Source organism: Poecilia latipinna, unplaced genomic scaffold (genome assembly GCF_001443285.1).
Source record: "Poecilia latipinna isolate Pla-1442-1.1 unplaced genomic scaffold, P_latipinna-1.0 Scaffold25, whole genome shotgun sequence".
NCBI lineage: Eukaryota > Metazoa > Chordata > Actinopteri > Cyprinodontiformes > Poeciliidae > Poecilia > Poecilia latipinna.
The window spans coordinates 345,790-357,409 of NW_015112641.1; the positions used below are offsets into that span (position 1 = coordinate 345,790).

Here is an 11,620-nt window from a genome sequence, read left to right on the forward strand (position 1 = left end):
TCTCCGCCGCTCTCAGTTTTTAACAAGGACGCAGCAATAAATCCAGTAGATTTATTAAGGACGCAGCTCTGCGTCTCCAATGCCGAACCAGGGATTCGTTCACGCCGAGCTTAGTGCAGCGGCTACCGATCTGAGCTGCATCATATGAACTTCTTCTTGTGGTTTCCAAGATGAATTTGAAGAAATTTCTCCGTCGTGCCACCTGCTAGCATGTGCTAAATGAAAATTAGCACTTTCCTCTTTGATTTCCAATTTTGACTTCCTGCTAAAGCACCCCCTGGTGGTTGAAGAAAAATCCACAGAAAAGCCGCACCGGGCTGTAAGCCGCATGGTTCAAAGCGTGGGGAAAAAGTAGCGGCTTATAGTCCAGAAAATACGGTAATAGAAAAATCTGTTCCCCTCCTCATCTGTGGTGGCGCTGCACCCAGAGCCACTGAAGGAAACGACACAAAAAACTCTGAAGAAGACACGGAGTATGGCTTCCTTGTTCAGAAAATGTAAATAAAAATGTTCCTGCATCAGATTTAAGCAGACGTAGAATTTCTTTTTTGTTTTTGGTAAAAAAAAAAAACATGAGCCCTTTCTTCTCTTAGCACAAGACTCACACATTTGTTTTGGTTGTTTTTACCCAGAACGCACTACGCTATAGTCTACTTCCTGCTTTTCCAGCGGTCTCTGGGTCCACTTTTCCTTCACACATGCGTTTGAACCGCATCAGAGTTCACTTCAACCAAACCGAGACCGAGCCCTGCAGGTGGACAGAAGTTCGCTTCTTTGGTCCGTTACACGTTCACGACTTCCCAGACAAACCAAATTTAATAGACAAACTAACTCAAATTTAATTAAAGCGGACAAAAACCCCCAGCAGAGGTATAACTGTAATGACAGTCATAGATGATTCTATAAACTATTTTATTTTTCACGTTTCTCATTAAAAATTCTGTTTTTTCTTTCCTCTTCACAGTACGATCTACTTTGTGTTGGTTTGTCACATAAAAATCAAACAAAATATATCAAATATGTCAAAGTTTGCGGTGTCAAGTGTGAAAAAAAAATCATATTTTAGAAAGGCTGTACTCTCCATCTCCCATCTCTCCACTGATTGTAAATGAACTTTCCATACTAAAAATTGTTATGTATAAATTCCCTCACTGATTGGTTTTTGTGAGCAGGTGCTGAGGGTTTCTGTGAATCGCCAGGTGTTCTAGATATAATCTGACACAAATGATTATAAATTACCTCTGTGTGTCTCAGCCTGTTTATTACAGCTGGTTATGAGGCTCCCACAGACTAACATCGACTGTATGATGCCGGTTATCAGCGAGGCGTCCCTAAAGCTGTGCAAATTTAAAGTTTAAAGAGTGAAATCCAGAGGAAACAATCTAAACAGTCTGCTGCAGCTGTTTTTACACATTTTGTGTGTTTTGTCTCCTCATGTTTTCCTGTTTCTCTTTACAAGCTTTGTGTTCAAACAGGCAGGTTCCCATCTCAGTCCAAAAGTACCGCATGCTGGCAGTGTGCTGTGACTAACGTAAACATCGGTCAGACGCTGAATAAGCAGAAACACAAACTAATGGAGTAAACAAAGTGTCGTCTGAAAGCCCAAACCGGTTCCGAGTGAAAATCAATTCCACATTTTGGTATTTAAGTGGAGAATAATGAGAAACCTGCTGTTTATTGACAATATAAATGCGCAAATTGGAATTAAGAAAATACATTTCTTTAATTTTTACTCAACTTTGATAAAAAAAAAAATTAAAAAAAACTTTTTGCAATAGGATGAGGTTTTTGGGTTGTGTCAAGATCAGAGTATTTCATAAAACACTTTGCATTACATGTGTTACATGATCAGCAACTGAAAAGACGAAGAAACAAACTGATTGGATGCGTAATTATATTCATATTGAATTAATTAATTTTACATTAGCGGAGTACCAATAAAGTTTTTCCCATATTTGTAAAGGAAATGCAGCTTCTATGCCACCTAGACGTATATTTTCTAAGTAATGTGATTAATTTTGTTGCCTCCAGCCATGACAGACTGAACTACAGGAAGCTGGCATAAGAACTATTAATCCCACAATGCACAGTTGAAAACTGTTTTAATTAATTTCAGTAGTTTATGTGGTAAAGCCTACAAAGTAATGAATAAACAAAGAAAACTTAGTTTAGCAGCTTTTCCTTAAAGTAATCAATAAAAATAACTGTCAATACTTTTTTTTTTTTAGCTGTCAGGCTGTTGCAGAAGTTGGAGAAGAGGAAGTTTTCATCCAGGTGAGAATTACCAGTGGACTGGAGCAGGTGCACACCTGCAAACAGCAGCAAATCCGCCACCAAATCTAATCTCAGCCGGTCGACCGCGATTCTCCACCTGTGGCAGAAAAAGGCTTTTTGAAGACCCTCCTCTGCCAGAAGAGGAAAAACCAACAAGAAAAAGAAAGGAGGAAACTGCCAGACAGCAACATTCAATAAACATTGTTTTATCAAAAAGTTTAAATGGTGTATTTAATATTAAAATGAAATTCTAAGTCTTTGGTAGATGTAAATTATGTTTTTTCTGACTCTCTTCTATAAAACCAAGTCTGCAACTTAACCTGAAAAAAAAACATTCCAACTGTAAAACATGGTTGTGGCAGCATCATGCTGGGGGATTTTTTTTTTAAATTGATTGATCTATTGCCACTCTAAATGTGAAAACTGAGACATGGGCCAAAAAACTTGCAACTATTATTACAATAAAAAAGTGATTTTAAAGGTCATCAGCAAAAAAAAAACAAAAAAAATGGTTGAATACAAATGGATGTATGAATATTCAGATATTATAAAAAATTATTTTCATGCTACGTTGTGTTGGTCTAACATATAAAATACAAAAAAAGTCAAAGACCAAATGAAGAAGTGGAAAATATGGAAAGAAAATCTTTAAAGTTATTTTAAGAAGAATTAAACATGATTTTTTTTTTTTAATTATTACTACTACTTCTTGTTTTTTTTTTTATTTATGAAGAAAATTCAAAGTGTCTCAGACTTTTACCGACAAGTTTGCTATGATTATGGATACACATTTAAGAAATAGAGGGGAAAAAGATTAGTTTAAATCTTTCTTTGCTTCTTTATCACATAATGACAGCAGCATGAATAAAAGTCTGTAAAAAGCTGATTTTAATCAAAATACCTTTTCATCATCAGAGCTGAGTGAACCAGACACAACTGGACTGAAAGGCTGAAAAACAAATGGGCTTTTCAGGCTTGATGCTACATTGACTCCCATTAGCATAACACACCTACATGTCAGAGCAAATTACTGACGCGGCTTGTTCAGCCGCTCAGAGACGTGAACACATGACCTGATGGCCGACTGGCGGCTCTCAGTATAGCAGCAGCATGTCGCGGGTCACCGGGTCAGATATACGCCAGCTGGAATCCCCTCCACTCTTCTTCTTCTTAATGATTGCTTTGTAATTACTACATTTTAACGAAAGTCCACCTGCTGCCTTGGAAATGCAATTTAAGTCAACAAAAAAATTGTTTTGGTTTTAACTCAAATTAAAGTTCATGAAGTTGATTTAACAACAAGAGACAAGTTGTGTAAGCATTGTTTTTTTTAAGTTAATTAACCTTGAATTGTGAGTTTTGACTTAATGCTGCAATTTAAACCAAATATTTATTTCACAATATGCAAGAAAAAAAAATTTAAGAGCTACATTTCTCTACTATTTTACTCATAAAATAACTACTTATTTTACTTTAAAATAATCTAAATTCCTGTTTCAAATTGCATGAACAAAACACCAGAGTCGGATCAATGTGACGCACTTCCATCTCAGGATACAGAAACATGCTGCTAAGCATTCTGGGAAATAGTTCCCACTCCTGTCTTTTTCTCCTTTCAGTTTTTTAAGTGCTAACCTGAAAACTCTAGTCGATTCAACTCCTGGAAGTTTGACAAAATTAATAAAAAGTAACAACTTACTGCTGTAAGTTTATGTTTCACAAACTCACATTTAGGCTCTAAATCTAAAACTTTAACTGTATTTGACTTAAAGAATAGAAGACAGTAGACACAGCTAAATGGAGCTCTATTGTTTTACAGTGACCCTTTGGATCAGCGTAGCTCAGATCAGCAGCATCATAGTTTTGGAAAGACACCAGACATTTCGATGTTTTTCACGCAGGATCACAACACATCCTGTTCAGTCTGCAGAGCAGCAGACTGCTTCTGTTTCTGTCCGTTTTTGATTTTCATTAAAGCCAGTTAAACCTTTCTTACACTTCCAGATCCTCTTTGATGACCTCTGAACGGGAACAAACACCCTGACAGCATAATCAGGATGTCTATAAATACTCACACATCAGATCTTTACCCGTCCTGTTGGACTCGGGTTATATTTCTCCTGGGCAGCGAGACGTGGATCCTCTGACATCCGTCACGACATCAGTCAGTGAATCTGCACAGCGCATACAGACTGACACTCACATGGAGGGCTTCAGGGAATGTCAAGTTGCAGCGATGTGGCTGTGCATCTCATCTACAGCTTTGGGACAAACTCACGCCACCTAATTGGAAAAATCTCCAATTATTCAAACTTTGTGTCAGTGGAGAGACACTAAGAGATTCCTGACAATTAGGGCTGAAGCTTCACAGAGCCGGTGTTTTGTAAACACCAGTGGCTCAAGGCAATAAGTGAGTAATTCTGAGAGTTTAAAGTGATGCGAAAATATATTTGCTCTATGAAATAATTCTTTGGTTTTTGTAAAATGTTTAAAATTAAACAAACTTGAAGAAATTATCTTTAATTCAGCTTAGACCTGCCTGACACTCTGTGAAAAGCTAAACTGTGGTTTAATGTCATTCATCAGATCTACCATGAAATAAACTACAAGATCCCAAAAAGCAGCACATTGTAGCCACATCTGAAGAAATTCAAGAGCAGATTACAAAAACAGAAAAAATTAACATCGATAAACATGAAAGGATTTAGCCAGTAACACAACATCTCACCATTTTTGGTCCAGTTTCTGGTGCAAATATCTTATTACAGCAGAAATAAGGCAAAACTACGGTAACACTTTATTTGAAGGGGGTGAATAAGACTGTCATGACACTGTCATAAACATGACATAACAACTGTCATGAACATGAATAAGCCTTCATGAATATTTATGACTGTTGTCATAAAGCGTCATTCGGTAAATTATGACACTTTTAATACAAAGTTGTCATTATTCAAAATGTCTTTTTTATGACAACTTGACATTAACCAAGAAATCATTACTGATATAAATTTGTTATAAAAGTATTACTGATTTCACTTTAAAAATTATGTAACTTTGTTATTAAAGGTAAAGTTTAAACAGTAATGATTTATTGGTTAATGTGAAGTTGTCAAAGACATTTTGAATAATGTCAACTTTGTATTAAAAGTGTCATAATTTACCGACTGACACTTTATGACAACAGTCATAAATATTCATGAAGGCTCATTCATGTTCATGACAGGTGTTATGTCATGTTTATGACAGTGTCATGTCAGCCTTTTTCAACCCCCTTCAAATAAAGTGTTACCAAAACTACTTACAGGTAACTTTTCAGCAACATATAGCATATTGTTTTAAATCAATAATTTCTTAATATCGATGAAAAAGTTCCAGTTTCATTGGTAAATTATTTCACTGAAACATGGAGAAAATATCTTGTTATAAGTGAAATGATCTACCACTGGAGCAAACACTTTTTAAAATCAGTATTAACGAATTATTGACTTAAACAAGCTCCTCCATCTGGCTGAAAAGTTACTTGTTAGTTTTGTCTCATCACAAGTGGAAGAAAAGCTATTTGGACTGTAAACTCGAAAACTACGTGGTAAGATTTTTTGTTTTTCGAGTGAAGCATCGATAAACGGGGAGAGTATGGAGCAAAATTACTAAAAGATCACATCAAAATCTCACAAAAGACTCCAAATTAACATAAAACACCCTCAGTGTTCAGGATTTGATAAGCACCAAAACAAAACGGCGCCACCTTCATGTCTGGAGGAGCAAAGACAACGAGTAAAGAGACAAATATTTTCAATATAGATGTGTTATTGTGGCGGAAATTTCAAGTTGGTCTGCGAGTGTTTGTTTAAAACAGAAAAATTATTAGTTTATTACTTCTATAAACAGTGGAGTAATTATTACTTTAGACCAACATTCAGCTTTACGGTTTTAATATCGGAGCAAAACCCAGGAAAAACTCCTGCTTATAAATCTAGAACAAACTTAGAAAGTACATAACAAGAATCAGACCCGGAGAACCAACACTTAGTTTTATCAGAACAAGAATCCAACTTTTATTTATTTTAAATTGGAATTGAGGTTGGAATACAAGTGCCAGGCTAGGACTTTTATTTTTAAATTATGAGGATGAAGTCACAATATCACATGAATAAAGTAGTAATGTTATGAGAACTTCAACAAAAAATAAAAAAATTAACTATCCAAACTTTGTTTTCATTGAAACAACTTTTCTGTGTTTTATTAAACAAGAGGAACCAATATGTAGTTTTATACTTTTACCTTTGGTTTTGTTTCCTTCTAACTCGTGTGAAGCACTTTGAGCTGCTTTTGGTGAAAATGTGCTACATAAATAAAAATACCTTCCCTGTCTTACTGCGATATTCACAAACCTTTCCTGCCCAAACAGTCTCATAAAATCCTTATCAGAAGTTGTGAACACATGAAATCAGGATCTAAACGTGTGGGTTGGCTGAGTAGGTGGCTCATTACTGCAACAAGGAGCAATCACACAGGTGAAGCTGTTGATTAAAGAACATGCAGACTGTGAGTGATGGATGCTCACACAGCGTAGCTTAGGCTGTGTAATCTGCTAATCCTGCAGTGATCCTGATCCAAGCAGCAGGACAGAGGAAAGACAAACACCTGCAGTCGTCCTCTCTGCAGCTTGGATTGTTTGCAGCATGGAGGGTTTGTGTTGAAGCTGCTGGGTTTTTCACTGCAGGAGGGTTTTGAGAACCATGTGCACCACCATCATGGTTCTCTCCACTTTGGCCTTTTTGCTGCGCCAGCATCTCTTCAGCCGAGGCAAAACGTGAGTGGCTGCTTAGTTTCTTACCCCATTTTTTGGCAGCAAATCTTAAAATTTTAATTCAAATTGCACATTTATTATGTTTTTCAATCAACCAAAATCACAAGTCAAGACAGTGTTAGCCTGCAACAAGGGCTTGGCGATGCGACTTAAAAATAATATCACCAAATTTTTCATACCAGATCTGATTTAAATCGATTTTGTTTCTTGCCTTTTACTTCATTCATCCTTTCTGTAAGTTTTACAGAGTACGAGGGCCAGACTATGATGATGTGTTTAATTACAACAATATACTTGTAATATTAGCAGAATAAAGACAATTTTACCAGAAGAAAGTCATAAAATTAAAAGAAAAAAGTTGATTCATTGAGGACAAAGCTTGGATAGTTAATTTTTTTGTTATTTTGTGTTGAAGTTCTCATAACATTATTACTTTATTCATGTAATACTGTGACTTTATCCTCATTATTTAAAAAGAAAAATCTTAGCCTAAATTTTACCTCAATTCAAATTCCAAATAAATAGAAGTTGTAAAAAATAAATGGTAGTTGTAAAATATGCTTGTCAAACAAAATGGTCGCCCTATGTGTTCTGATATCACTAAAAAAAAAATCCATTTTGTCCATAAATTAAATCTTCAAACCCCCAAAATTCTATATTATAATCATAAAATCAATTTATCCCAGAGTCCTACCTAAAACCCCTTTACTGGACGTAAACAGGAACTACGACTTGTGTTTAGGACTGTTAACATTATGGTACATTTTTTTATTAACTAATTTACAAAGTCAAGACAAAGGAAGGTTTGGGATAAAATTACATCTCTGTGCTGATGCAGTTCAAACGAAGCATCAGAGGAAAGCTGACCTTCGCTTACAGCAGGGTGTCATCACGTCCAAATTACAAAATAAAAAACTAAGCTCAAGCAAATAAAATAGACTTATTTATTTATTGTTGGAAATTGTGTTATCCTAACTAGGATTTTACACATTTTCTATACTATAAGGAAATGATCTAGTTTTCAAATTATTCCATCCTCGTTTGAACAAATTTAATCTCAGTTATAAAAACAGGATTTGGGTCACTTTCTTTCAAAACACTTATTTTTTAGCCAAGTTCAATAACTCAAAAAATAAAAACAAAATAAATCAGTAAAAGTCTCAGGATGGACCTGGTTCTACTTATAAAAGTTTAGTTGAAAAATGACAAAATATTTTGTGTTGTAATTAACATTTTCCATTGCATCAAAACCGTATGAGTGACAATTTTACTCTGATTTAAAACAGAAAACATTAAATTCAGTGGTATCACTTTTGAACTGCAGTTGGAAGCCACAAGGGCAACAAGTGGCCCCCGGACCGCGCTTTGGACACCCCTGATTTGGAAAAGAAAAAGAAATCCAATAGTGAAAAACTAAATGTGTCTGATCTGGTCAAGGCATAAATAAATAAAATAATAAATAAAATCTGAAACCCAAAAGTAAGAAGACTACCTGCTTTACAAAAAGAAAGCAAATCTGTTTTTATGTTTCATAATTTCTACAAACCAAAGCAGCTCAAAGTATTTTACTCATAAAACACATAAAAGGAACATCAGGCTGTTCATAAAGTAAATCAAGAATAAAATCACATCCGGAGGTTAATGAACAGACCTGAATAAATTAACGTGGTAATTAGGATTTATCCTTATCGTGTAAAATGGATCGGGCCCAAACACCGCTCTGTCTGAGAAAACACAGAAACAAAACGATATCTAACATAAAACAGCGTATGGACCCTAAAGCATTTTCACATGTTTGGGATTAAAGGAAATGTGTGCAGAGAATCCAAACATTTAACTAAAAGTAGAAAATGTCCATCCAAGAAATTACTCACGTAAGAATAAAAAAGTATTTGGTAGAAAGTCTAGTTGAGTAATTGATCAAAACATGATATCATCATCATGACCAAAATATAAAGTTATGTGGGCATAACTTTATATTTCTGGCACCACCGGCCCTTTAAGAGCATTCATGATCTTTTTTTGGCCCAAAATGAATCTGAGCTCGACACGCCTGCTGCTTTATCTCCTTTATGAGCTTAGTGATGTGGTGTGGCCGACCCAAAAGCAGCAGGTAAAACCGTTACAGATATTTAATGAGCAAAATCAGAGTTCAACTCACAAAACATGAACATCCAAGGGGAACACAATCCAGAGTAAATCCAAAACTGAGGAGATCCTAAGGAGCATAAGGGACGTGATGAGACAGACTGGCCAGTTGTGACTGGGACAGAGGAGCTGAAATACTGGGAGGAGGCAAATGGAGCAATGGACCTAACGAGATGAGATGATTGGTTGCAGGTGTGAGTATCACAGGAGGCTGAGGGGCGGGGAGAAGATGGCAGGAAGCAAAGGAGAAACACTATGGAAAACAGGGAGATGGAAACACTTCTAAAAATAAAGAAAACCTGATCAACTAGAAGAGAAAAAGACATGAGGGAAAAACAAACAAACCTAAGCAGAAACCAGGCAGATCTAACAATAATAATTGAACTAACTAGAATTACTAAAGGAAGACGGGCATGGATGCAAACATAGCAGAACTCAACCTAAAGTAACCAGAAAGAAAGGCTAGAAACACTAAAAAAGAAGGACTGAACAACTGGAACCAGTAAAGAACCAGACAAGTAAGAAAAAACTGAACCCAGAGAGATGAAATAAACATTAATAGAATCGGTACAGGGAGACTGAAAAGGGAAGTTACATCCAAATAATAACTAAACTAAAGTGAACTAAAACACAATGTTAAATAAGATCAAACCCAAAAACCCAGAGTCCTGACATAAACTGGTTTGACTTCCCCCAATCTGTTGATCTTTTCCTTTTCAAAGTTGGCTCCAGCTTTGGTCGCATATTTTACGTGTAGATCAGTTTATGTCTGCGCGTGATGAGATAATGGCATGAGTCATTTTCTAAGAGCTCCTATTACCTCACACACGCACACACACACACACACACACACACACACACCCTGATCCCCCAGGCCGACTCTGACCCCGGATCTTTACCTCACTGCATCTTTGGAGCAACAAAGCAATTAGGAGACGTGGAAAACAGCCCCGTTCAGGACCTGAACCGGATCCGAGATCACTGTGTGTGTGTTTAAAAAACAGGCCTGGATTTCGGCGAAGTGTTTGGGATGTTCTGCGTTAATGAGCCTCATTGTGAGTGTTTTGTCGCTTGGAGAACACGATGCTATTCTTAACCAACTAGAAGGTGGAAAACGTTGATGCGATGCTCTCCTGCCTGCAGCTGCAGTCAGGATGAGACTCAGATTGATAACGTTGGGTTCTTGTTTTTATTGGCTTTAAAGGGCCAGGCGACACATACAGCAATTTCCATAACAACGACTTTTACCAAGCTATAAATGTCGACTTCTGGTGTCAGATATGAGCAGAGTTTGGTAGCAACGAGTTACATTTACTTAAGTAACTCTGTTGGAAACATTATTTTTACTACGCTGTGCTCTGACTAACACTATTATGAAGTATTTCTACTCTTACTTTAGTAATACTTCAGGATTTTCTACCCACTAAATGAATAAACATGATTTTTCACAAAAAGCCTCCAGAAACAGACACACTCACACACCTGCAGCTTTTAGTAAAGTTTCACAAGTTTTTTATTGAAAGAAAATGATTTGGAAATATTTCCTTTTGCCTGAATTTGTTATTTTTTGTCACTAATATGAATTATTATCATCCGTCCTTAATAAATGAAAAACCGAGAGCAGCGAAGATACCAGCGGCTTACAGCCCGGAGCGGCTTATATTTGTACATTTCCAGTTTTTTTTTAAAGTTTTTTTAAAACTTTGTTTGTACGGCTTATCGTAAGGGTGCGCTCTATAGTCCAGAAAATACTGTAACTTAAAAAAAAAACATTTTCTAAGGTTTTGTCTGGTGCAGAAAATGGTTCTGATGAAGCAGCAGAAATATGCTGTGCACCATGTATTTATGGGTAAAAATAGAAAATGATTTGAAAATGGAGCAAGAGCTGGAAAGCAGGAGCTAATTAGAGAAACGTCAATCACACGTGTCAGTCGACCTTTACGAGTCATTTCCGCTGTGCAGCCTAATGAAGGTTTCATTCCAGGCGGTTTTTAAAACAATAACTAAAATCAGTGCTACCTTATAAACACCAGTCAGTCAGCATTATGCTGAGATGTAAAGTTACACTGTTGCTTTACTTTTCCAGGAATTCCCAGGAATACTCCTGGTGGAAGCTCATTTTGCTGGTGAAGCGAAACGATGTGAGGACATGTCTCTGTCCAGAGATCATCCTGCGTTTTGTTTCTTTGTGTTCTTTGAAGAAGGAACATGTTCATTTCTGTACCTGAAGAATTAACCTCTGGGTTAAATCAATTTTCCCAGGAAATGTAATCTCATTCTAGTGCTGCTGATGAAACCTAGACAGAGCGACCCTGCAGCAAGCAGAGCTTTTTAAGGAGCTGATGCTGCAGCAGAAACGACGTTTACCCAAACCTTCGAGCCTCA

The 11,620-nt window shown here is 36.5% G+C and overlaps 1 long non-coding RNA gene across 1 annotated transcript; it reads right to left on the minus strand.

Moving 5' to 3' along the window:
• Positions 1–1,668: 1,668 nt before the first annotated feature.
• Positions 1,669–9,686, minus strand: LOC106950740 (uncharacterized). The gene is made up of 3 exons (XR_001425675.1): positions 9,249–9,686; positions 4,350–4,557; positions 1,669–2,371 (listed from the first exon to the last, which is right to left on the minus strand). It is a non-coding gene; the product is annotated as an uncharacterized LOC106950740 (long non-coding RNA).
• Positions 9,687–11,620: the final 1,934 nt, after the last annotated feature.